The following is a 24,855-nucleotide window of genomic DNA, read 5'->3' on the forward strand; positions in this document are numbered from 1 at the left end:
TCCTATCTAAGCCGTCTATATACATGAAATAAAAAATCAATTAGATCGAAGGCTCAAGTGGACCACATGGTAGGAAACGTGGATATTAAATCACATTTGCTTCCTATGGTGTGGTCCAGTTGAGCCTTTAACCTGCTTTAATTTTTAGATTATGAACTAAAATAATTTATTAAAATTAATGGTCAAAATGAATAAACCAAATAAATCATGGTGGGCCCCACGGAGCCCCTGACAGGACCGTTCATGGTCCATCTCACGAAACACGCCCAAAAATTGGGCGCGCTCAAAACAGAGTCGCGCCCAAAACCGCCCCATCTCTCTCTCTCTCTCTCCGTTCCCTATTCCTCTCTCTCTATTCCCCAATCCTCTCTCTCCCTCCTGATCTCTGCTCTTTCTCATTCTCTTCCCTCTCTCTCCAATGCATCTCCACCGTCTCTTCTATCTCTCTCTATTGCAGCAGCCGTGAAGCTCCTACCCGAAGAAACACACGCCATTCGAAACCCTTCTCGTATCTTTGAGGAGTCTTTTAAAGCCGAAGGAATTCGAGGCTCCTCTAAATAGGTTTGATATCTTCCTCTCTTTGTGTCTCTTTTTCTGTCTTTCAGATTTCATGCATGCTAACTGTTTGATGAAATGGCATGCCATCTGTTTGATGAAATGCCCCTTTGTCTAGTAGTGTCTCTGTGTGCTTCCACGGTACCCCAACAAGAAATCACCAAGAAAAACATCACAGAGCATCCTTATGCCTGATGGGATTCCAGTAAGTCTTTGTGTCTGGAAAGAGTTTTGGATCCTAACGACTGTTTAACCAGGCTGCGTAAATATAACAACTCCATAATCAAGCAGTTGTATCTTAGGCTTACAATGATTGATACCCACGTGACACTGAATAGCCAGTTACAACGGATGCGAATCTCAAGTCCTTGGAACGGGCTTTCAAAATGTGTCTGGTTCCTCTGCAAGTCCTCATAGAATTAAGTTTACTACAGGTATTTCTCGTGGGGCCTAAGGTGTCTGTATGACATCCAACCAATCCATCAGGGTGGCCCACCATGAAAGTTGGACAATCCCAAAAATAAGATACAACCAGTGATGACCACATGAAGTTGGAGGTTTTTAGATGGCTGTCCATTGTTTTCATGATATGACTATCATGTTGGGTATAGGCCATTTAATCTGAGTGGATTTGCCTCATTTTTTTGTCGATGCCCTCAAATGAGCTGGAAAAATAGATGGATATGTTGGATTTCTTACAAACATCAAGGTGGACCCCACATAGAGTCAAGGTGAGAGTTGGTACAGGAATAATCATTTGTAAAGGAAGGACAATTTTGTCCATTCCAAAATACAAAAACCAATTTGTAGGCAGTTTAATGACTAACCGTTTGAACTATAAACGAGTTTTAATAAATAATTTAAAAGTAAGAGATTTTTGATTCATAGCCAAAAAGGTAGGCGGCCTTAATAATTTATAATTACTAATTTCCCACCATTTATAGTGGAAAAATGTAAAATCAAACATGCCTTTAATGTTTGAAAGTACTATAACAATTGTAGGGTATTGGTGAGTTTGAGTTGTTAATTTTTGACAAGCCGAGTTGAATCAATTGAGTTGACCTGAGTCTTCAACGATTCATGACCGGGTCATGACCAAATTGAGTTTTTTTCCCCCCTATTAGAGCATGGAAGAAATCTGATCTGAGAGGAGCTGAGGTTTTCAAGTTTTTACAAACAGAGAAAACAAAAGATGTTGTAGAAAGAGAGAAGCTGACCAGGAGATTGACGAAATGAGTATGGTCCGGTAGCTGCCCAAATAGGAGTCTGCGATGAATGCTCCCAGCAACAGAAGTAAGGTGGCTACACCATTCCAAATGTTCACATTCTTAGCGGCAGACACAGTCGACTCATTCAAGACAATGGTTAGATACATGATCAGATTTGCTGAGATGCCAGTGTATGCGAATCTCTCAGCAACTTCGACTCCTGCAGCATGAAAGGAAGAATTCAGATTAGTTAGTCAATGACTATAATCCATGGATGGGACCCATAAGGTGGATAGTGTGGATCTGCAATCTGATCTGCCCGCGAGATCATGGTTTTGGCAGAAAATTCCACATATACTTATCAAGGGTGTCACAATGGAGAAGGTTTACATTATCGATTATGTAAATGGCAGATCTCCATCCTCCAGTGGGCCACGTTTCTGCCGTTTGGTCCACCTGACATCGATCCTCAAGAATACTTAGAAGAGGAGATGTTTGGGAGCCATCCATTTCCTCAACTTGTTATGAAAGTGATTCATCAATTTAAATGATTCTTGTACTGATTGTGTGGATCTCCAGTGTATTTAAGCTCCTTCAGTTTTCTGTATCTAACCTCTTGCTTCTGATCTATACTTCATGCAATCACCAGAAGAGTGATGCTATAAACCAAAGTTTAAAAACTTAGACACTTGATTTGACTCTATGTTCACCCGATTTGGGAAACAAAATAGTGTTTCTCAGGAAACCTTATTTCTAGGAAGCTGCCGTAAAAAGGATATGCAGTTTTGTTGTTTGGTTTTTCAACTTATCTTCAAAGCTGTTGTTTGGCACAAAAAAAAAAAAGAAAAAAAGAAGAAGAAGCATTTACTAATGGTTATCGGCATGTGTTAATACATTTCACATGTATGGGACGGTTGCACATGTGGCATACACAACATATATGGGGCGCTTGAAATTGAATTGTGGCACATGTGAGGTATCTCATGGTTGAAGTTCTGATTATTATTCAAATTCATGGCTTGGTATTAATTTCCATATCAGTTGTTTCTTGTTTAGATATAATCAGAATCCGTCTTAGATAATAACAGAATGATGTTTTGCCAGCTCATTCCTTCAGTTTGTACCACTACATCTTCCTCTAGGTGACACATCAACAGAACATTGCCAGACATGAAAAGAAAATATGGATGTAGCTTGCATACTCTTAAGTTCCATGTGTAGAGTATTTATACAATGCTCGACAAGTACAACACATTGCTCAACAATCTGTTTTTGATATGAATGAATTCTCTTTGATGGTTTTTTTTTCCACCTTTTTTTTTTCGATTTCTTTCATGAGTTTTAATAGACAATTACTTTTATTGGGATCTTTTTTCCTACCTTGTTTCATTTACTTCATAGATACTCTTTTTTGTTTCTTGGGATCTTTTATTGTGATAGAAGTTCTAAAGCTTTTCTTATAAGAATATTTTAGAATAGAAAAATAGAAATGATGGGCCCTTTATCCATTTTCTACAGCTTGATTCCAGGGATTTGCCCACCTTTTCTATTTTAGAATAGAAAAATAGAAAGCAATTGCTATCTTACAGTTTGATTATTTCAGCTACATGTCTATCTTGCTCTCCTGCAGTTCAGTTATTTAAGGATTGGCTTACCCCCTGTGCCTCATCTCAAGATGGGGAATTGTTGTTGTATGGTTGAACTCTGATGTTATCTCTTCCTTGCGATAACATGGTTGTGAGCTGAAGATACTTATGACTGGCTCTATGTAAAAGATTATAATTTGGAAGGCAGTGTTTGGGCGTCCCTGTATGTTATGCCAAAAGTATGTCTGATGGTCATACGGCGATCATCATGGATCCCCTTAAGTGAAGGTAGTGATGTATTGCACTGATTGTGGAACTATTGGGGCCATGATTCTCAGTTGCCAAGTAAGTTATAATGTCGTTTATGTTCAGCTATCTTCTTAGTTTAAAATGCGAAGTGTGATGATGGGCTTTTGCTTCTTCTTTTTTTTCTCCTCAGTTGACATTGGGGTGTGAGAATAGTCTTTGCTGGGCTTTTAGGCATCCGATTATGTAATCAAATGCTTTCTGCACCTTAGATGAAAACTGTCAACAATCTATGTCCAGATCACCAGCTCTTAGTGAATTGCACGAGTGATGATCATGTGTGTCAATCTGAGGATCATGCTTAAGATCCAGGATGTTTGTGAGGCAAGTACACAGTGAATTGCACGAGTCCAGAAATTACGAAGATCAATTTATTAGGTAGTCACATATATCACTCGAATGTGGACAGTTGGTTATCCTTAAAAGTTGAATGTGGACTGTTTGATCCTTTTCTAACCATCCATTTCTTCATACACAAATTGCCACGCGAAGACTCGATACTTCTTTTGTTGCATTATTCCTTGGACTTTTTTCTTGTGAATTCTGTTGCTTATTTGGAGAATGGAAGTTGATTTCTTTTGTTTGGTTATTTGTACACTACACCAAAATATCAATTCTGGAACGAAACGTGATTTTGGTTCTGAAATGGCTTAACGTTTTAAGCCATTCTAGATTTGGAACCATATCACAACAAAAATAAATAAATAAATAAAATAATACTCCAGCTCTCTCTCCCGTTCCCTCACCTCTCTCTCTCTCTCTCTCTCTCTCTCTCTCTCTCCAACACTCCCGCTCCCTCACGCCTGATTTCCCTCTCTCTCTCTCTCCAACACTCCCGCTCCCTCACGCCTGATTTCCCTCTCTCTCTCTCTCTCTCTCTCTCTCTCTCTCTCAAATTTCCTTCATTTTCCCTTTCCTTCCTCAATCTCCACCATCGATTCTCTGACCTGATCCTCCTCCGTGGTTGCACAAACCCCCGATTCGACTCATCTCAAACCCCATTTCCGATTACTTGCCATGGCCTCGTTGACCCCAAATTCGGCTCATACGAAACAACATTTCCGCTCCCGCCCCCATCGGAAGGTCAGAATCGCAGCAAAAATCAAGGGTTTTCTTGATCCAGAGATCGAATCCTCTGACAGGGTTTCAGGGCCTCGGATTTCTGTCCAAAAACCCAATGGAGAATCATCGGACAGCGTAACGATTTTACTCGGCGATCAAATGGAAAGGTAAGCATTCCTGAAAGAATTAGGGTTTGCATTTTCTATTGAAAAATCTTTCCCCCCTACATAGGTGTATGGAATGGTACAGAACGGATTAGTCAAGATTCTAGGTTAATCTTCCTCATCTTTTGTTGGGATCTAATTTAGGGTTTTAGAAGTGTTATAGGAGATTCAGTGAGGAGAGATTGGACAAGGTGCGATATCCAGGCCATTGATCAAGTGGGTCCACCTTGTTCATGTTTTGGTACAAAAATCTGGCCATTTCTTTGATCGTGGGCCACACATGTATGAGAAAAGGGATGCTTGTAAAGGGATCAACAGCTATATTCAATGTACTTGTGTGGCCTACCTGACAAGTGTTGGGTTCTAGTTTAGGGCTTGAGAACTGGTAAAGGAAATTCACATGAGGAGAGTTTGGACACATTGTGACATCTGGGCCATTGATCAGGTGCAGTCCACTATTTGAATGCCTTACTCCAAAAAATTTGGCCATTTACTGATCAAGTGGGCCCCACTAGTATGAGAAAATGGGTGGTTGAAAAGTAGGACCAACGGTTATACTCAATGTACATGCGTGGCCCACCTTACAAGTGGATTCCCTTGATATTCGGACCGGGAATGCTTACAGTTGGGCACATCTTAGTTATGATTGGCTCCTGTCTTGCACGTGTGCATTATTGGCATGTATTCCATGAATGACCTGCTCAATATCCCTTTGTTCAAGTTTCTTCAGCATTTTTCTTTGGGTTTTGGATTTGATATTGAGAAGAACTCTTTTCACCTCCATAATTGTTTAATTAGAATCTACAGACTACATTACTGCTAGGAAAAAAAAATCTATGTATTCTTTTCTTTGATGGTTTCATTGTGAAGGGCTTTGAGTTTTAGGTGAAGACGAACCTTTTGTGTGTGCGTGTGTGTGTGTGTGTGTCTTGAAGTCTTGTATAGAATCTTACAAGCTACAACAAGGTTCGAAACTTAAGTAACATTGGATTAATGAAACATCTCATAAAACAATATGATGACTCATCAGTAAAACCATGATTTTTTCCCCAGTTTGTGAACATAACAATGATCTATGCAATGGGACTCATCTTATGCATGGGTCAGCTGTCCCACATACATGCAATGTTGAAGGTGAGCAAAACTGAGCACGTTGGCCTATTATTTTTAAGCAAACACATTTTAGTAAATATTTGGTCCTTGTCATGTCTTATATGATTTTAGATTAAATTTTTTTTCATCAGGTTATGAAGACAGAAAACAGAGGATGAGTAGTGGCTGCCCTCATCCTGCTGAAAGTGTTAGGATTAATAAGTCTTTATACTCCTTCCAGAAAGTTGTTTACTCTTTGAATGCCAATGACAGTCACATCCCATATCGAGAGGCCAAACTCACATGTTGCAAGATTCCATAGGCGGAACAAGCCAAGCTTTGATGACTGCTTGTTTGGTGAGAGTTTTTGTTATTGTATTATTAGGATTTTCCGATTTTTCTTAAATTCTTTCTGCACCTTATTGTTTTCAATTCAAATTGGGGAGTGGATATGACAGTTGAACACTTATATCTTGGTTATGAAGCACTCCATCTCTTTGCATATGTGGCACGCATGCACAAATCCAAGCCGTTCATTTATTAGATTACCATGAATTACAACAACTGGATGATTTTAGTTACTAATAAAGATGTTCTTTCTTACCTGTCGGATGTTGACTGTTGGTTAAATTTCCTTTAAAACATTCATTTTTAATAATTGAAATTCCTCCAACCAGTGTGGCTAAGATCCAGCTAATTTAATTTAAAAAATAAATAAATAAATAATTTTGATACAATCCATCACAGCAACTACAAGCATGTGTGGGCTTAGCAAACCTCAGCCAAAGCTTATTTTCTGGTCCAAGAATCAGGCCAGTCACATATCAAGTTTCTGTATGCACAATATAAGAGCAAGTGCCAGCTGAAGGAAGAACCTGTTGGCAGAGGGGGGCCTTACACTTTGGCTTTATCTATGCCATGGATTTGAACTCACTGGACATGAAAAAATGAGAAGAGACTTTGCTACTCAACTGTTGCTTACAAGGTTACTGACTTGATTGCTTTGCTTGCTTACAAGGTTACTAACTTGATTGCTTTGCTTGCTTCAACCGGATACAAAAGATGCCCATTTATAGGCATTTGAATGTAATGTGAAAATACAAAACTGCCCCTACTGGGAGCTTCCAACATTAAATATTTCTAGAAACTACACAAACTTTTCATCTTCCAAAAGCGTCTCCAAGGGAAGTGTTGCTATGCTTTGGAAGATGAACAATCACAGTTAATTGCTGGGTTTTGGTTTGTAATTCCAACACTCCTCTTCAAACCAAAACCGACTTCATTCCGAGCATCGTTCTTAGTCATTTGAATGCATTTGTCGGCAATGCCTCTATGAAAATATCCGTCACCTGTTCTGTAATATGACAATACTCTAATTTCATTGTTTTCTACTTCACATGATCTTCTCAGAAAATGGTATCAGGTATCAATGTGTTTACTTCTTCCATGCTGCACTGGATTTTTGGCTAGCTCGATTGTCGACTTGTTATCCACATATATGACTATGGATCCTTCCTGCGGATGCTTCAGCTCCTTTAATAGGTTTCTCAACCAAATTCCCTCACAGACAGTGGACGATGCTACCACGTACTCTGCTTCACATGTGGACAGGGCAACTATGAAATGACCTAGCTATACATCCTTGGGGGGGGGGGGGGTAGGACGATGCCAAAATAAAACTCTAACAGCGGAATAAACGAATATGATAACCAAATAAAATCAATTAATTCGTAATGCTATAAATAAAAGCAACCTCAATAAACAAGGATTGAGAGGGTGATACGAATTCAGTTCTAAGGACAACCTTACACCATAAAAACCAAGGGTTTATGGCAGGACAACCTTATTTCTAGAACGTCCTTTGTATCAAAAACTCAAACCGAAGAGGAATAAATAAATAACAAGGAATTGAAATAAATTGTAAGAATTTAAATTTAAATTATTACAACATTCCCACTGTGTTTGAAATGTAAATTTTACAACATTCATATCCACACATACATTCCACAAATCTGAATGATAAAAGATATAAAACTTAAGCAAGCATTCAAACCACAAGACAAAGAATTATAGTGGTTCGCCTGTGTGTACACCAACTGTTCAACAACAGCCACACAGAATGCTACTCCACTCCTAATATCCTCACACAGGGGATATTAGCATTCACTAACAAAATAGGTTTCACAGGTTCACCTAAAACCTTCACAATTGTGTCTTTTTAACTTGGGCTTACACAATTCAAAAACCCACACTGTTTGAGTTTTCTGACTCTCCTCAGATAATTACATAATGAGATTTTTCTGGTGAATCTCAAACAAAAATCAAAAGAATAGAAATTTTACATAAACGTAAAATACCTGAATTTTTTCTTTTTGTAGTAGACTAGTAGAACCAATCGGAGTAGATGTTCGAATCAACGTTCAATGTCCAATACTCACTTTACAATGGTTGTAAGTTCTAATTGATTTTAAATTAAATCAAATGGGCGTAACTCTATTTGATTTTAATTCCAATAAGAAGGAATACAGCAATTCCTCTTTTCAAATAAGATTAGAATATATGAATAAAATCAAATAAGAAAAGTTAACAAAAAGAATATTAAATATGCACAACGTAGCTTAAAATGAACAAAGTTATCTTAGAGTCGAGGCTTGAATTTTCTTGAAATTAATCGATGAAAAACTCTGAAATTCGTGTTCAATTTATAGATGAAAAGATCACGACTACGACTAGTCTTAGGAACCCTTCGACTAGTCGTAGCCTCAACAACATTTTGAATTTTTAAGCACTATCTTGAAAACAGTTTTACGACTGATCTTAAGTTTTCTACGACTGGTCTTAGATGACCTACAACCGGTCGAAGCAGACCCAGGACTAGTCGTAGACAACCAGGCTTGGTTGCTGGAGTTTGAGTCGTAGTTCTAGGACTGGTCGAAGGTCGAGTCGTGACCTCCCTACGACCGGTCGAATAGTCTCTAGGACTAGTCGTAGAGTAATAAAAAAGAATTCCGAAAATCTTCAACAACTTAGGACTGGTCATGAAATTTCTTGGACCGGTCGAACCAGTGCTAGGACTAGTCTTAGAATAGACTAATTCATATAAATAGATTCATTTTGAATTATGTATACAAAATGACCTACTCTAAGGTCAATCTAAGGTTTATCATACCTGGGACATGAAGTATGAGCATTGAACTTCATCCTTTCAGATATAGGTTGACCTTTGAACCTTATGAAGTTTGAGATCTCTATCTTGATGTAGCTTGATCTTGAGATCTTCGAAAGCTTGAACTTAAACTTCATCTTGAGTTGTACTTGAGTCTTGAAATGTACTTAAGTCTTGAAATGTAGTAGCTCTGAACATTGATGCCTAAAGTACATGAGTTTATATTTCTTGAAGCAGAGCACTGTATATGTCTTGAACCATTGTGATGCAATGTCTTGATCATATATATATCAACATACAAACACAAGACACAGATAGAGGTTTTGACACAACAAAATTTGACAATTTAAGGAGCATGAGATCATAGCACTTACAATCTCCCCCTTTGTCAATTTTTTCGACAAAACACACTCATATAAAAATAAGAGAAGCACCATATGCATAATAAAGAATCATGCACAAGTTGTCATAAACTAGCAAGCACACAACATTCATCTATACTTACTCCCCATGAGTAGAGCAGCACACATATAAAAAATATAATGATTGCTACACATATAATAGTACTACTTATATCCATAAGCAATCAAACCAATTCCAAGCGTTCTCCCCCTTTTTTTTACAAAATTACAAAGGAAGAAACAATATAAAGGATTAAAAGATGGAGTAATAGATGGATTTAATCGACAATATATAAGCAAGTAAAAGTTCACAATCCATTTACCAGTTTAACTAAAAAGTCAGCAAACCAACTAAAGTGCACAATCCAACATAAGTATGAAAGTTAATACAGACTAAGAAATAAAATCACTCAATCAGATCCTGAAGATGGAGTAGGAATGGTAGGTTCAAGTTTATGCATCCCCTTGTTCAAGCGCCTAAGATACTTGCGCATATATTTAAACTGAAGATCATGAGCAACATTCATATTCTCTACCTTCTCCTCTAGAGCACGCAGACGAGCATCAAACTCAGATGGCTTATAGTCAGGATCATTTCCAGAATCTGAATCAAGTTCATCGAAAATATCATTCATATCAACATCATCAGGAAGATTGCCAGCATCTTCCGCTTCATTCCCAGCCTCAGTACCACAACCACTAACATCCACTTGGCTAGAAGCCAATCCCAATTTCATCTTGTTAATATTTGTATTGTTAAAAATAAGATGATGAATAAGGGCCTCTCCAACAGGCATAGCCATGAGCATGTGAGTATCTAAAATAATCATAAGATAGGCAAATGGAAGATCACTATGACCAGGATGGATTCGAAACTGAATGATGGAATGACAAATTAAAGAAGGTAGACAGATCTTTACACCAGTAATGACACAATGCAAAACACGAACCATAAAGGCAGTTAGTTTTGTTTTGTTGCCAGATCGTGGATACAGATTTGAGATAAAGATTCTATGAAGAACCCTGTATCTGGGTAATAAATACCTTAAGGGGAGCGTATTTCCTTTATGGATCCATTGCACTTCCATATTGCATAAATCTCTAGTGAGCATCTGTTTTTCTGATTTAGAGGGTTTTTCATATAATGTATGAATGAGAATACCTTCATCATTAACAGGGATTTCCATGAGAGCAGCTATTAAATGTCGATCTACTTCAAATAGACCTTCTCTAGTAGCAATTTTAAACGTTAAATTCTCATATGAAAAATCAGAGATGCATGCTAACATGGATTAAGCAATAGACTGGTATGCAGGCCCACCCCAATGTAAGATGTTATCCCAACCTACAGATTGGAGTAGAGGTAGGATACCAAATTAAGCAATGTGGTTAAGATCAACTGGACGTTCAATGATGACATTGCGCATACACAAATCCCGTACATCGGACAGATCATTTTCAAGAGACCGAAGATGGCGTTGTGTGATAGGAGTTGATCTAGAAGAAGATGGATCATGAGAAGATTTTTTTTTCCCTTTGGGATCCATTTGTAATACCAAATACAAGAGAACAACTAGATTCAAAAAATATAGAATGAGTTTTGATAAATCAGATTTTTGAAAAGAAGAACCCCAATCTTACACTGAAAGACCAAATAAAGTGCACAAGAGTGAAAAATGAGATACAATAAGTAAGATTCTACAGGAAAAATGCAAAAGAACCACTAACCTTGAAAGAAAATGATGGTGGGTTCGACCGGTCGGGCTTAGGCTCATTGGAGAGTGAAATGGAAATGAAGAAGAAGAAGCTTTTCCCTAATTCAAAGAGATTTCATAAGTTTCATGACTGGTCGTATCAAGACTGGTCGTGTATACTCACGACTAGTCGAGTACCGACCAAAAATTGCATTTTACAACTAATTTTAAAATCCAATGGAAAAGATAAATAAACATATATATAATATGATACAATAATGAAAGAATATTCAATTTAAATTGCACATACCAAGATCAAACTTTAATTTATTAAACCTACTTTTGTCAAGTAGTTTAGTGAAAATATCCGCAAGTTGAGTCTCCATAGGAATATATTCCAAAGATATTATTTTTTCTTCCACTAATTCACAAATGTAATGATATCTAATGTCAATGTGCTTAGTACGTGAATGCTGGATTGAGTTTTTAGAAATATTTATTGCACTGGAATTATTGCAATATAAAACCATTGAGTCCTGTGTAATTCTATAATCGCTTAACATACGTTTCATCCAAACAAGCTGAGTACATGCATTTCCAGCTGCAATGTATTCATCCTCAGCAGTTGAGAGTGATATAGAACTTTGCTTCTTGCTAAACTAAGAAACTAAGCAATTTCTAGTATAAAAACAACCACCACTGGTTGATTTTCTATCATCAATATTACTAGCCCAATCAGCATCTGAATACCTAGCCAATTGGACACTAGTATCATATGGATACCAAAGACCCAAATGCACAGAACTTATAACATATCTAATAATCCTCTTAACAGCAGTTAAATGAGAATCTTTAGGATTAGACTGATATCTTGCACAAGTACCAACACTGAAAGCTATATCAGGTCTACTAGCAGTTAAATAAAGCAAACTGCCAATCATGCTACGATATAATTTAGGATCTACATCTTTACTTGTAGAGTCTTTTGAGAGTCTTAAAGATGTACTCATGGGAGTATCAAAATTCTTACCATTCTCAAATCCGAACCTTTTGATCAAGTTCAAAACATACTTGGTTTGAGAAATAAAAATTTCATTAGGTTGTTGTTTTACTTGCAACCCTAGGAAATAATGTAATTTCCCAACCATGCATATCTCAAACTTATATTTTATTAAATCTGCAAACTCAATAGTCATGTCAGTACAAGTTGATCCATAAATAATATCATCAACATAGATCTGAACCATTAAAACATCATTATTGTTTTTCTTAACAAAAAGCGTCTTATCGACACTGCCCATTTGAAAATTATGACTGAGTAAAAACTTAGTCAATTTCTCATACCATGCTCTGGGAGCTTGTTTTGGACTATAGAGAGCCTTTTCAAGACGGTATACATGATCAGTAAACTTAGGGTCTTCAAACCCTGTAGGTTGTTCAACATATACCTTTTCATATAAATCGCATTCAAAAAAGCACTCTTTACATTCATTTAATAAATCTTAAATTTTCTATAGCATGCAATGGATATAAAAAGTCTGATTGATTCAAGGCGAGCAACTGGGGCAAAGGTTTCATCGTAATTGATGCCTTCAACTTGAGTGTACCCTTAACCAGTCTTGCCTTATTTCGAATTATATTTCCAAGTTTATCAGACTTGTTTTTGAAAATCTATTTTGTTCTGATAATGTATTTATCTTTAGGTCTAGGAGTGAGATACCAGACATCATTACGAACAAATTGATTAAGTTCTTCCTGCATGGCAACTATCCAGTTTTCGTCAGAAAGAGCTTCTTTTACGTTCACTGGTTTTATTTGGGAAGTAAAGCACACGTAATTACACGTCTTTTAATTGTCTATGAGTGCGCATACTAGTGAGAGGGTTTCCAAGAATTTAAGTGGTTGGATGATCTTTGACAGTCCTCAGTTCAGAGTTTTCTTAATTTGATGAAGTATCTGGTTTGTTAATTAAAAGAACTTCATCATTATCTGAACTTGGGGCAAGTGTATTTAATTGATCATCAATGACTACATTAATGGACTCTTGAATCACACCGGTCCTGTTGTTCAGTACACGATATGCACGACTGTTTAAAGAGTATCCTAAAAAGATCCCTTTATCACTCTTAGTGTCAAACTTTTTCAAATTTTCACAGTCACGTAAAATATAGCACTTGCTGTCAAAAACTTGAAAGTATTTGACAGTAGGCTTCTTGTCAAACCAAAGTTTGTAAGTTGTTTTATTATTAAATTTACAAGTATAGACCCGGTTAATAATATAGCAGGCGGTATTCACTACTTCAGCCCAAAGATTTCTAGGGAGCTTCATACTATTTAATATTACGTTTCTCATTTCTTGAAGCACTCTATTTTTTCTCTCCACAATTCCATTTTGTTGTGGTGTTTTGAGAGCAGAGAATTCATGCGATATTTCCTGATCGCTACAGAACTTTTCAAAACTGCTATTCTCGAACTCAGATCCATGATCACTACGGATCTTATAGACTTGAGAACTTCTTTCAGTCTGGATCCGTTTGATAATCCTTTTCACTTCATCAAGGGTTTCTGATTTATCTCTTAAGAAAGCTACCCAATTGAATTTGGTAAAATCATCCACAATTATCAGGATGTATTTTTTGCCACCTTGACTCTCCATCCTTGTAGGTCCTATAAGATCTATGTGGAGTAACTCGAGTGGTCTTAATGTGGCATTGGAGTTCACCTTTTTGTGAGAGCTCCTTGTTTGCTTGCCATACTGGTAATCACCACATATTTTGTCTACTTTTTGTAATTTAGGTAGATCTCTTATTAGTTCTCTTTTTCTCAATCTGTATAAATTCCGGTAGTGTACATGTCCAAGGTGTTTATGCCATAATTTTGTCTCATCGGATAGACCATGTAGGACTATTGATTAGATGAGCTACCATCGCTTACAATATAGCAGTTTTTAGAAGTTCTGCGACCTGTTAATGTTACAGAACCCATTTTGTTGGTGATTTCACAACCTTGATTGGAAAATTTCACACTATGGTTGTTATCGCATATTTGGGATATGCTTAACAGATTATGTTTTAGCCCCTCAACATATAAAACGTTCTTAAATAAGCGAAGATTATAGAGTTGAACCGTACCTTGGCCAATTATCTTGCAATTGCTTCCATCAGCAAAAGTAATTGACTCATCAGTCATATCTTTAAGATCGGTGAATAAAGCCTTGTCGCCTGTCATATGCCTGGAGCACCCGCTATCAAGGTACTACTTCGAATGACTTGTTGCTTTGAAAGCGGTGTGGGCAACCAAGCAGGTAACCTTAGGAACCCATTTCATAACAGTTTTAGCTTTAGGAGTATAGTTGGTCTTTTTGTTTTTGTAATTGTAAGAATGACCTATTGAGTTAGATTTTAAGAGCTCCTTAAGCAAATCAACTATTTTTTCAGCTAGTGGGTTTCTGTTCTGATTTTTGAAGTTGACATAGCTGCTTTTAGGTTTTTGAAAAGTTTTTGTATTTTTAGAAAAACCTTGATTAATATTTTTTCCTTTTGAGTTAGAGAACTCTCCTTTCACAAACTTAAGAGGAGTATACTTTTGTTTAGGGGGAACATTTTTATCGTAGCCCAACCTAGATCTGTCGCCACATTTTCTAGATCCGGATAAAAGTTTTTCTAACTTTGGATCTCCTTGGGCATACCTCCATGTATCCTTTAAACTTAGAAGAGAAGATACTTCATTTTTAAGTTTTTCATTTTTAGATTTCAGATTTTCAATTAGGGAGGTTTTGAATTCTAAATCGCATTTTGATTTTTCAAAATAATTTGAAATTTAGAATTTTTCTAAAATAAGAGATTCAAAACATTCTTTGAGTTTAAAAAACTTTTCTTTTTGAAGTTTAAGTTTGACAGCAATTTTACAACTTTCCTTGTATAAGGCATTATAAGCGTCTTGAAGATCATCTTCGTTTTCATAATTACTATTCAGATTTTCTTTGCTAGTTGAATCATCATGATTTGAAAAAGTGAATTTGGCTAGAGTTATAAGGGCTTTAACTTCACTGCTCGACTCGATTTCAGAATCTTCTGATTCAGAAGAAGCTTTCAAAATTAGATGATTCATCTCAAGTAGCCAACATACCCTTCTTTTTGGGTTTGTCCTTTTTAGGACATTTGTTTGCTAAATGCCCATATTCTTAGCAGTTGTAACATTGACTATCTTTCAAAGACTTCCAAGTTTTAGATTTAGGTTTTGATCTTTTCTTATCATTTGATTTTTGAAAATCAACCCTCTTTTCACTCTTGAAAATCTTATAAAACTTTTTCACTAAAAGAGCCATATCATCTTCAGAATTTTCTAAATCAGAGTTTTCTTTAAAAGATTTAAGAGCGATAGATTTACCTTTAGGAGCTTTAAAGTTTAACTCATAGGTTTGTAAAGAACCAACTAGTTCTTCTACCCTCATATTTTCCGTATCACGAAGTTCCTGGATCACGGTTACCTTAAAGTTGAACCGTTCAGGAAGTGAGTGTAATATCTTTGCACATACTTTACTTTCTAGGATTTTATCACCAAGACCTCACATTGAGTTTACAATGTCATTTAATCTTGTGTAAAAGTCCATAAACATTTCATTTTCCTCCATATGAATTTCTTCAAATTTGGTTGTGAGTTGGACTTTAGATTTTTTGACAATTTATGTACCCTCGTGTTTCATTTCTAATATATCCCAAGCTTGCTTTGTAGTATCGGAGGATATAATTCTTTTGAATTCATCCGATGATAGTGCGCAAGTGATTGCGTTTAGTGTTTTTGCATTGGCACTACTCTCACTTTTCTGAAGAGTGGTCCATGAGAAATACGGTGTTACTCTAATTGATTTTGAACCATCGATACCAGTCACTTCAATGGTAGGTGGGTTCCATTCAGTCACTGTAGCTTGCCACACACTCTCATCCATTGATTTGAGGAAGATCTTCATCCTGGCTTTCCAATAGGCATAGTTGGAGCCATCAAAAGGTGGAAGCCTAGTGACTGATAGGCTATCAAAATTTGACATCTTTTAAATAACTTAGATCGTTAGCTCGGGAAATAAATCCAAATAAAAAGCAATAAGAGCAAGCTATTAGGCTTTGATACCACTTGAAATGGCCTAGCTATATGTCCTAGAGGGGGGGTGAATAGGACAATGCCAAAATAAAACTTTAACAACGGAATAAATAAATATGATAACCAAATAAAATAAATCAATTCACAATGCTGTAAATAAAAACAACCTCAATAAACAAGGATTGAGAGGTTGATACGAATTCAGTTCTAAGGAGAACCTTACACCATAAAAACCAAGGGTTTATAGCAGGACAACCTTATTTCTAGAACGTCCTTTGTATCAACAACTCAAACCGGAGAGGAATAAATAAATAGCAAGGAATTGAAATCAATTGCAGGAATTTAAATCTAAATTTTTACAACATTCCCACTGTGCTTGAAATGTAAATTTTACAACATTCATATCCACACATACATTCCACAAATCGGAATGATAAAAGATATAAAACTTAAGCAAGCATTCAAACCACAAGACAAAGAATTATAGTGGTTCACCTGTGTGTACACCAACTGTTCAACAACAGCCACATAGAACGCTACTCCACTCATAATATCTTCACACAGGGGATATTAGCGTTCACTAACAAAATAGGTTTCACAGGTTCACCTAAAACCTTCACAATTGTGTCTTTTTAACTTGGGCTTACACAATTTAAGAACCCACACTGTCTGAGGTTTCTGGCTCTCGTCAGATAACCACACAATGAGATTTTTCTGGCAAATCTAAAAAAAAACCAAAAGAATAGAAATTTTACATAAACATAAAATACCTGAATTTCTCCTTTTCGTAGTAGCCTGGTAGAACCAATCAGAGTAGATGTTCGAATCAACGTTCAATATCTAATACTTACTTTACAATGGTTCTAAGTTCTAATTAATTTTAAATTAAATCAAATGAGTGTAGCTCTATTTGATTTTGATTCCAAGAAGAAGGAATACAACAATTCCTCTTTTCAAATAAGATTGGAACATAGGAATAAAATCAAATAAGAAAAGCTAACAAAAAGAATATTGAATATGCACAGTGTAGCTTAAAATGAACAAACTTATCTCAAAGTGGAGGCTTGAATTTTCTTGAAATTAATCGATGAAAAACTCTGAAATTCGTGTTCAATTTATAGATGAAAAGATCACGTCTACGACTGGTCTTAGGAACCCTTCGACTGGTCGTAGCCTCAACGACATTTTGAATTTTTAAGCGTGATCTTTAAAAACAGTTCTATGACTGGTCTTAGGATTTCTACAACTGGTCTTAGACCACCTAGGACTGGTTGTAGCAGACCCAAGACTGGTCATAAACAACCAAGCTTGGTGGCTGGAGTTTGAGTCGTAGTTCTAGGACTGATCAAAGGTCGAGTCGTGACCTCCTTACGACTGGTCGAACAGTCTCCAGGATTGGTCGTAGAGTAACAAAAAAAAATTCTGAAAATCTTCAACAACTTAGGACTGGTCGTGGAATTTCTTGGACTGGTCGAACCAGTGCTAGGACTAGTCAAACAAGGCCCAAGACTAGTCTTAGAACAGACCAATTCATATAAATAGATTCATTTTGAATTATGTATACAAAATGACCTACTCTAAGGTCAATCTAAGGTTTATCATACCTGGGACATGAAGTATGAATATTGAATTTCATCTTTTCAGATGTAGGTTGACCTTTGAACCTTATGAAGCCTGAGATCTCTATCTTGATGTAGCTTGATCTTGAGATCTTCGAAAGCTTGAACTTAAACTTCATCTTGAGTTGTACTTGAGTCTTGAAATGTACTTGAGTCTTGAAATGTACTTAAGTCTTGAAATGTACTCTTCTTATCGATATAGCTCTGAACATTAATGCTTAAAGTACATGAGTTTATATTTCTTGAAGCAGAGCACCGTATATGTCTTGAACCATTGTGATGCAGTGTCTTGATTACATATATATCAGCATACAAACACAAGACACAAATAGAGGTTTTGGCACAACAAAATTTGACAATCAAAGGAGCATGAGACCATAGCACTTACAAACCACACTCTGCTTTTTCGAATTCTATGTGAAAGTAGTCGTTCCAAGATAGAATACATGTCCAGTGGCGCTCTTTCTCTCATCTTGGTCACCTCCCCAATCACTGTCTGAGTATCCATACAGTATTGCTTCATCATCGTACGGATAGAAAAGACCGAATTCCATTGTTCCTTTGACGTACCTGATGATTCTTTTTACAGCTAACCAGTGTGATTCTTTTAGTGCTTCCATGTACCTACTTAGAAGCCTAACACTGTAGACAATATCTGGCCTTGTGATTATGAGGTACCATAAGCTTCCAATCTGACTCTTCAACATAGTCAAGTTAATGCTTCTTCCTTCTCCGTTCTTTGTTAGTTTTAAGCCTGTTACTACAGGCATTTTTATGGCATTACAATCAGCCATCTTGAACTTTTCAAGCAATTCCTTGGCATACTTCTTATGAGATATATAGATGCCACCATGTTGTTGCTTCACTTCAATGCCCAGAAAAAAGGACATCAGACATCCATCGGTCATCTCAAACTCCTTAAACATGGCCTTCTTGAATTCATCAAACATCGGTCGGCTATTTCCTGTAAACAGCAAATCATCAACATACAAGCATGTTATAAGCATATCGCCATGAGCATTCTTCTTGATGTAAACTGCATGCTCATATGGACATTGGGCGAAGCCGTTCTCTTAAAGATAGTTGTCAATGTGTGCATTCCAAGCACGTGGAGCTTGCTTCAACCCATATAGGGCTTTCTTCATTCGATACACCTTGTGTTCCTCCCCTTGCATAGCAAAGCCTTCAGGCTGGTCAACATAGAAGTATTAAGGCGAGCAACAGGAACGAAGACTTCTTCATAGTTTACCCCGTACTTCTGTTTGTCTTCAGGCTGGTCAACATAGAAGTATTAAGGCGAGCAACAGGAACGAAGACTTCTTCATAGTTTACCCCGTACTTCTGTTTGTAGCCCTTTGTTACGAGCCTTGCCTTGTAGCGATCGATCTCACTATCAACATTTCGCTTGATCTTGTACACCCATTTGACACCAATAGTTTTCTGGCCATTAAGAAGCGTAGTCAGCTCCCATGTGTCATTTTTCTCAATGGCATGAATTTCTTCTTTCATAGCAATTCTCCAACATTCTTCTTTTTATGGCCTCCTGAAATGTCAGAGGCTCATGATTTGCATACAGGCAGAAAAGATTGACCTCTTAAATTTGCTCATAGATGTCGCTTAGGGTTTTTATTTTTATAGGTGCCATGGGTGAGGATGAGCTTGCCGAATTTTGACTTGATAGAGTGCTTTCAGGAGTGATGGAATGTACTCTTGGACTTTTGTGAACTAATGATGTGGCCAAAGAAGGTGTTGCGAGCGTTTACTTTTGACAGTCATGCCTTTCTTCATGTTCTTCTGTTTTGACTAGAATATATTTGGTCGATTCTTCATCGTTCCATTTCCAAGCTTTTTCCTCACTAAAGACCATATCTCTACTCACTACTAGTTTATTGGTTAGTGGATTATAGAGCTTGTAGGCTTTAGATCCTTCACTGTACCCGATGAAGATGCATTTTTTGCCATGATCATCAAGCTTCCTTCTTCTTACTTCTGGAACTTGAGCATAAGCAACACACCCAAAGATCCTTAAGTGTATCACTCTCGGTTTGTAGCCACTCCATACCTCCTATGGTGTCATGTTTCTAACACTCTTGGTTGGACACCGATTGAGCAGGTAGGAAGTACATGCAACTACCTCTGCCCAAAAGCACTTTGGTAGGCCTTTCTCCTTTAGCATGGTCCTCGTCATGTTGAGGATGGTGCGGTTCTTCCGTTTCGCAATTCCATTCTGTTGCTGAGTGTAAGTTGCAGTATGTTGTTGGTTAATGCTATGTTGTAATGACCCGAAAAATTTTGTGCCAAGACCCGAGTACTACCTTTATTTTTCTTAGAAGTTATTTGTGGGTTAATTAGCGTTAAACTCGATTGCTTGTGAAATTAGCATCAATCACTTTAAATTTGATCTGCAGGGCTCAAAACCTGTAGAATTGTTAGCGCTATGTTACTCTGAAATCTGGGATTCAACGCTAAATCCAGTTGCTCTTGGAAATTTTTAGAAGCTTTGGATCGGACTTGGACCGCGGGTCGAAAGTCCGATAGCGATGATCTTAGACAGTTATGGTCACCATGTTAGACTTGACCATCATCTCAAAAATCAAGTCCAGATGATGTCCTGGGTCGATTTGATTGAGTTCAGAGTGAAGAGTGTGAGAACGGTGAGAAATTAAATATGATTTTATGAAATCTGAGTCGAGTCGCTTGCGCGACGATTTTAAGCAATTTGATCATTGGATTCTGACCCAATTTCACCCTTGGATCAGGGAAGATGGCCCAGGCATGTCATTATGCTTGTGGACCTGATTTAGTTTCGGTGACTGTTGAATTGAGTATGGTCCGCCACGGCTGATCTGTAAAGCCGATTGGTACAAAAACTCATCCTGACCTAGATCCATGGTCAGTGAGCTTAAGTACGACCGCGCGTGGAAAAAGGACCACCGGAAGTGTTCCGTTGGATCGAGAGAGGCTTGATTTGGTTATAACCTAAGTATACCTTGGCCCTGTGGCTATTTTCATCAATGTTAGGCCTATATATAGACCTTAAAACCCTCACTCTCTATGCCATACGAATTTCCTAAACCCTAGTTAAGAGAGAGAGAGAGGAAAAGAGAGAGTAAGTGAGAGAGAAGTTGGTGAATCATTTGAGATTCTTTCCTGTTACTCTACATCCTTAAACCATCACTTTTGAATTGTTATTCCGGCGATTCTAAGTTCATTCTTGGGTAAGTTCATCTAACCCTAATCTGTTTTAGAGCTTAGAATAGTTTATGTGTTGATGTAACTCATTTCTATTCTTGCCTTAGGTTATCTAGTCGCCGTTGACGAAGACATATCGTCTGAATCAGATCTATTGTGCTTTTTTGGTTTAAGGTGCGGACTATATTCGTATAGGTTATGGTTTTCAAGGCTTTCAATGTCGATTAATGGTTTATTATTGTTGTGGGTGAAATTTCACATGCCAAATGCGATGTTTATATTGCGTTCCTGATATATATGAGCTATATTGAGATTTGTGTATTCCTTGTGTATGTAGAAAGTATCGTATACGTATAAAATATGAACATGTACTTGACATGATTATTTGTAGTGTGTTTGTGCTAGATGTATGTGTGTCAACTCCTTGGCAAAAGGAATTGTCCAAATACGTGTATTTTCAACAAGCGTCATGTATGTTGCACTATGTAGTCTAAGTGTTTATAGAAATGTCTGAATGGTCTAAAGTGTAATTTATTATCCTATTTGCAGGCGTTGAGAAGCGATTCTCGACTCACCTGTTGGTGTGTATGATTTTCTACATGCAAGTCACATTCTTTGTTGTTTAACTTCAAGTATTACTTATGTTGTAATCCATGTTAAGTGATGTTCTTCAATTGCTCACATACTACATGGTTTGAATTATTGTTCCATTACTGTTCTAAATTCTATATGCATATCTGTCGTTATGGAATGAGTTTGGGTCTATGGAATAGTCCAGGAAATCGGTAATCGGCCTTGAGTTCGTGGCTGAGGTTGCTTTCGCCATGAAGGACGTGATTTGACGAACTCGAGTCGTATTAGAGTTGTCGGCAGTGGTTTGGCCACACGGAGTGTTTGCACACTTTATGTCGTTCAACCCAACGTGCACTCGTGTTAGTCGAGTTCGTCAAGTAACCCGATTGTCCGATGTATGTTCACCATGTATGGACGCTATTGTTTGAATCTAGGGTACCAAACTTACTGATGAAATCCCGTTAACCGTTGTACCTTGATCCGCTAAGACTCATGAGCTAGACATGGTGGTATGAAACACCGTGGTCGAGTTGTCGGCCTACGCTAGGGTGACGAGCCTCCCCGTAGTGACCAGTGAGCAACCAAACTCGTGAGCCGATTATGGTAGTATGGGACATTATATTTGTGCTGTCGGCCTACATTGATTGGTGACGAGCCCTTTGTAGTGACTTCGAGCATACCTTGATACTGCATTAGGGCGACGAGCCTTAGAGTAGTAACAGAGGTATGATACGCGTGCATTGATTGGTGACGAGCCCTTTGCAGTGACTTAAAACCATATGATCGTATGAGATGGCCTCGGATTGACGACCCTAGAATGGATCACTGTGTGGAAATTGATATGAGGAAGGTACCTTAGCTTCCCAATCCTGCTGAATGAAAAGGACTAATAACAACTTGTAATCATGTTCATGCACCGCATTTGCATGTGCGTGGAAGTCGTTGGCACTGCGGGAGGATGTCATGCGTAATGTAAGATGAAGACGCCGAGGGAGTAAGGCGAGGGCATGCATCATTTATACATACATCCTTGCACTAACAAGAGTAATTAGGACATGTTTGATTATTCTGCTTTATCATTACTGCTTGATGGAATTGATAACATGTTAACCTTTGCTTTATTGTTCCACTGAGTTGATCACTCACTCTCACGTTCTGGGACGGTGTTTAAACACCAACCAGACTCTGTCTTAGATGCAGATATTGATGCGACCCCTGAGGCAAAGCAGGAGTTTGAGGATGATGAGGTCGCATTTTCTTTTATGCAGTTCTGATGCACGGGAATTCTGGGCTTTTCTTTTGGAATAGATAATGTAATTTGATGCTTGTATTTTTGATAGTAACACTTGTAAGTATGACCTGGCATGTATACGTATTTCAGGGACTTGCACATGTACACATATGTTTCTTTAAGTCTTCCGCTTGCTTCTTCACTTATCCTTGAATTATGTTTGCGCTTTGGCTTAATCTATTCCATGTTTTATGTACTCATACGAGACAACATACATCCATTATTAAATATGTTGCATAAGTGATGTTTTGAAACTCGGGAGCTGAGTTATGCTCGACCCCCGAATTTCAGGGCGTTACAAGTTGGTATCAGAGCATGAATTGGATTAATCTGGACCTGGGTTATGGTCACACACCGCATGCTGTCGCCACCTTAGTGTAGGAGGGTGCAAGTTTATTGTAGAATTTGTGTATGTGTTTCCGTTACTTCTATCGGCGAAAGTTTACTAAAAATGATCGCCGAGATCTAGACTGTCCATTGATGATTTTAGATGATTTATCTTCCTATCTCAGCCCTTAAAATGTCGATAAATCTGTGTTTGTTTCAGATTTTAACCCGAGTGGCCCGATATGTGTCGAATTGGACTGAGGGGCTGATCGGGGCATTTCTAGGGGGACCCAGGGGGGACCCACATCATTTTGCACTTAGGGGGCTAGGAGGACCTCGCCCAAATGGCGAGTCATTGCCGGATGGTCCAGAGACGGGCGATGACCTCCCCGATTTGGCTAGCCCTCGCCGCCCAGCGGGTTGGCTTGGGCCGACGCCGTTGGGGCCTAGTGTGGGCCACTCCTCTATGGTTGCATGATATTAGGTCTTTCTAAAACCCCTTTCCTTCATAAACTACCCTCCCAAGCTCTCTTTTTCTTGAAGTTTCTCTCAAAACTCCACCAAAATCCCTCCTCAATCTCCTTCTTCTTCCATTTTCGTGCACACCCATTCAACCCATCTTAAAAATCCATCCCCATTGCTGTTTTCACTCCCTTTTCTTCTCATTTGAGCTCTCAAATCCTTCTTTGGGATCTCAAGTGTGTGGAAGCTTCACCATTCTTCCCATTTCTCCCTTTTCTCTTATTTTCTATGGCTCTATTTGAGTTTGTCACCGCCATATTTTCCATCTCCACCTTTCTCTCTTTGATGGGGAAGAAGAGAGCGCCCGTAGATGAAGCCGGGCCTAGTCGCCCAACCCGTACATAGAGGTCAAGAGGTGCCGCCGCGAGCACAACCGCCACCCGTGAGTTTCAAATCAAGCGGGACCTCGATCCTCAAGCTCCCATTGGAAGAACTTTGTTAGCGGAGCTATCTCATGGAGTTTATGAAGGCCGTAGGGTCCTTTTTGAGGCTCATGTAGATCCGCAGCTATTTGGCGAGTTTCTCTTGTTGGAGCGCCTGGAAGGGGCCGGTTGGTGTCCCTTGTTCGAGGGCGAATATCGCGTCAATACGAGCACTGTTCGAGCTTTTTATGCCCTCATTCGTGATCATTCGCTGGAGCCTCTGTAGTTCAAGATCCCTTGTGGAAGCAGTCGGGAGGCCACGGTCAACGTCGCTTTGATATCCCGACTCTTGAATGTGCCGCTTGGTGAGGTGCATGCCAGTGAGAAGAATTTGAGCAGTGCGCGCGAGAGGGATCGCCGCACGCGGCTTCTGTGTGGTCGTCTGGTCGAATGGCAGCCTAATAGAAGCCTGCTAGCTACCAACATGACGGACGACTTCCGCTTGCTTCACCACATGTGTACATTCAATGTTTATCCAAGGTGGAGCAACCACAGCGAGTGTACATACCTGATGGTAGATTTTCTGTATCAGGTGGGGCAAGGAGAGGAGCTATGTGTGTCAACATACATCTTGCATA

General features: G+C 38.2%; 2 long non-coding RNA genes across 4 annotated transcripts in view; one reads left to right on the plus strand and one right to left on the minus strand.

Moving 5' to 3' along the window:
- The first annotated feature begins 395 nt into the window (after positions 1–395).
- LOC131235465 (uncharacterized) lies at positions 396–3,724 on the plus strand. Of its 3 annotated transcripts, XR_009166155.1 has the most exons (3): positions 2,155–2,558; positions 2,608–2,739; positions 2,868–3,724. It is a non-coding gene; the product is annotated as an uncharacterized LOC131235465 (long non-coding RNA). The 3 variants fall into 3 exon arrangements; XR_009166156.1 differs by lacking the exons at positions 2,155–2,558; positions 2,608–2,739 and adding an exon at positions 396–561; XR_009166154.1 differs by having other exon boundaries at positions 2,608–3,724.
- Positions 3,725–6,690: 2,966 nt separating this feature from the next.
- The window catches only part of LOC131235598 (uncharacterized), a 29,525-nt gene continuing 11,360 nt past the window's right edge, over positions 6,691–24,855 (minus strand). The window contains exon 2 of the long non-coding RNA XR_009166226.1: positions 6,691–6,848. This is a non-coding gene — a long non-coding RNA (uncharacterized LOC131235598). The remainder of the gene's footprint in view (positions 6,849–24,855) is intronic.

Source organism: Magnolia sinica, chromosome 19, assembly GCF_029962835.1.
Source record: "Magnolia sinica isolate HGM2019 chromosome 19, MsV1, whole genome shotgun sequence".
Lineage (NCBI taxonomy): Eukaryota > Viridiplantae > Streptophyta > Magnoliopsida > Magnoliales > Magnoliaceae > Magnolia > Magnolia sinica.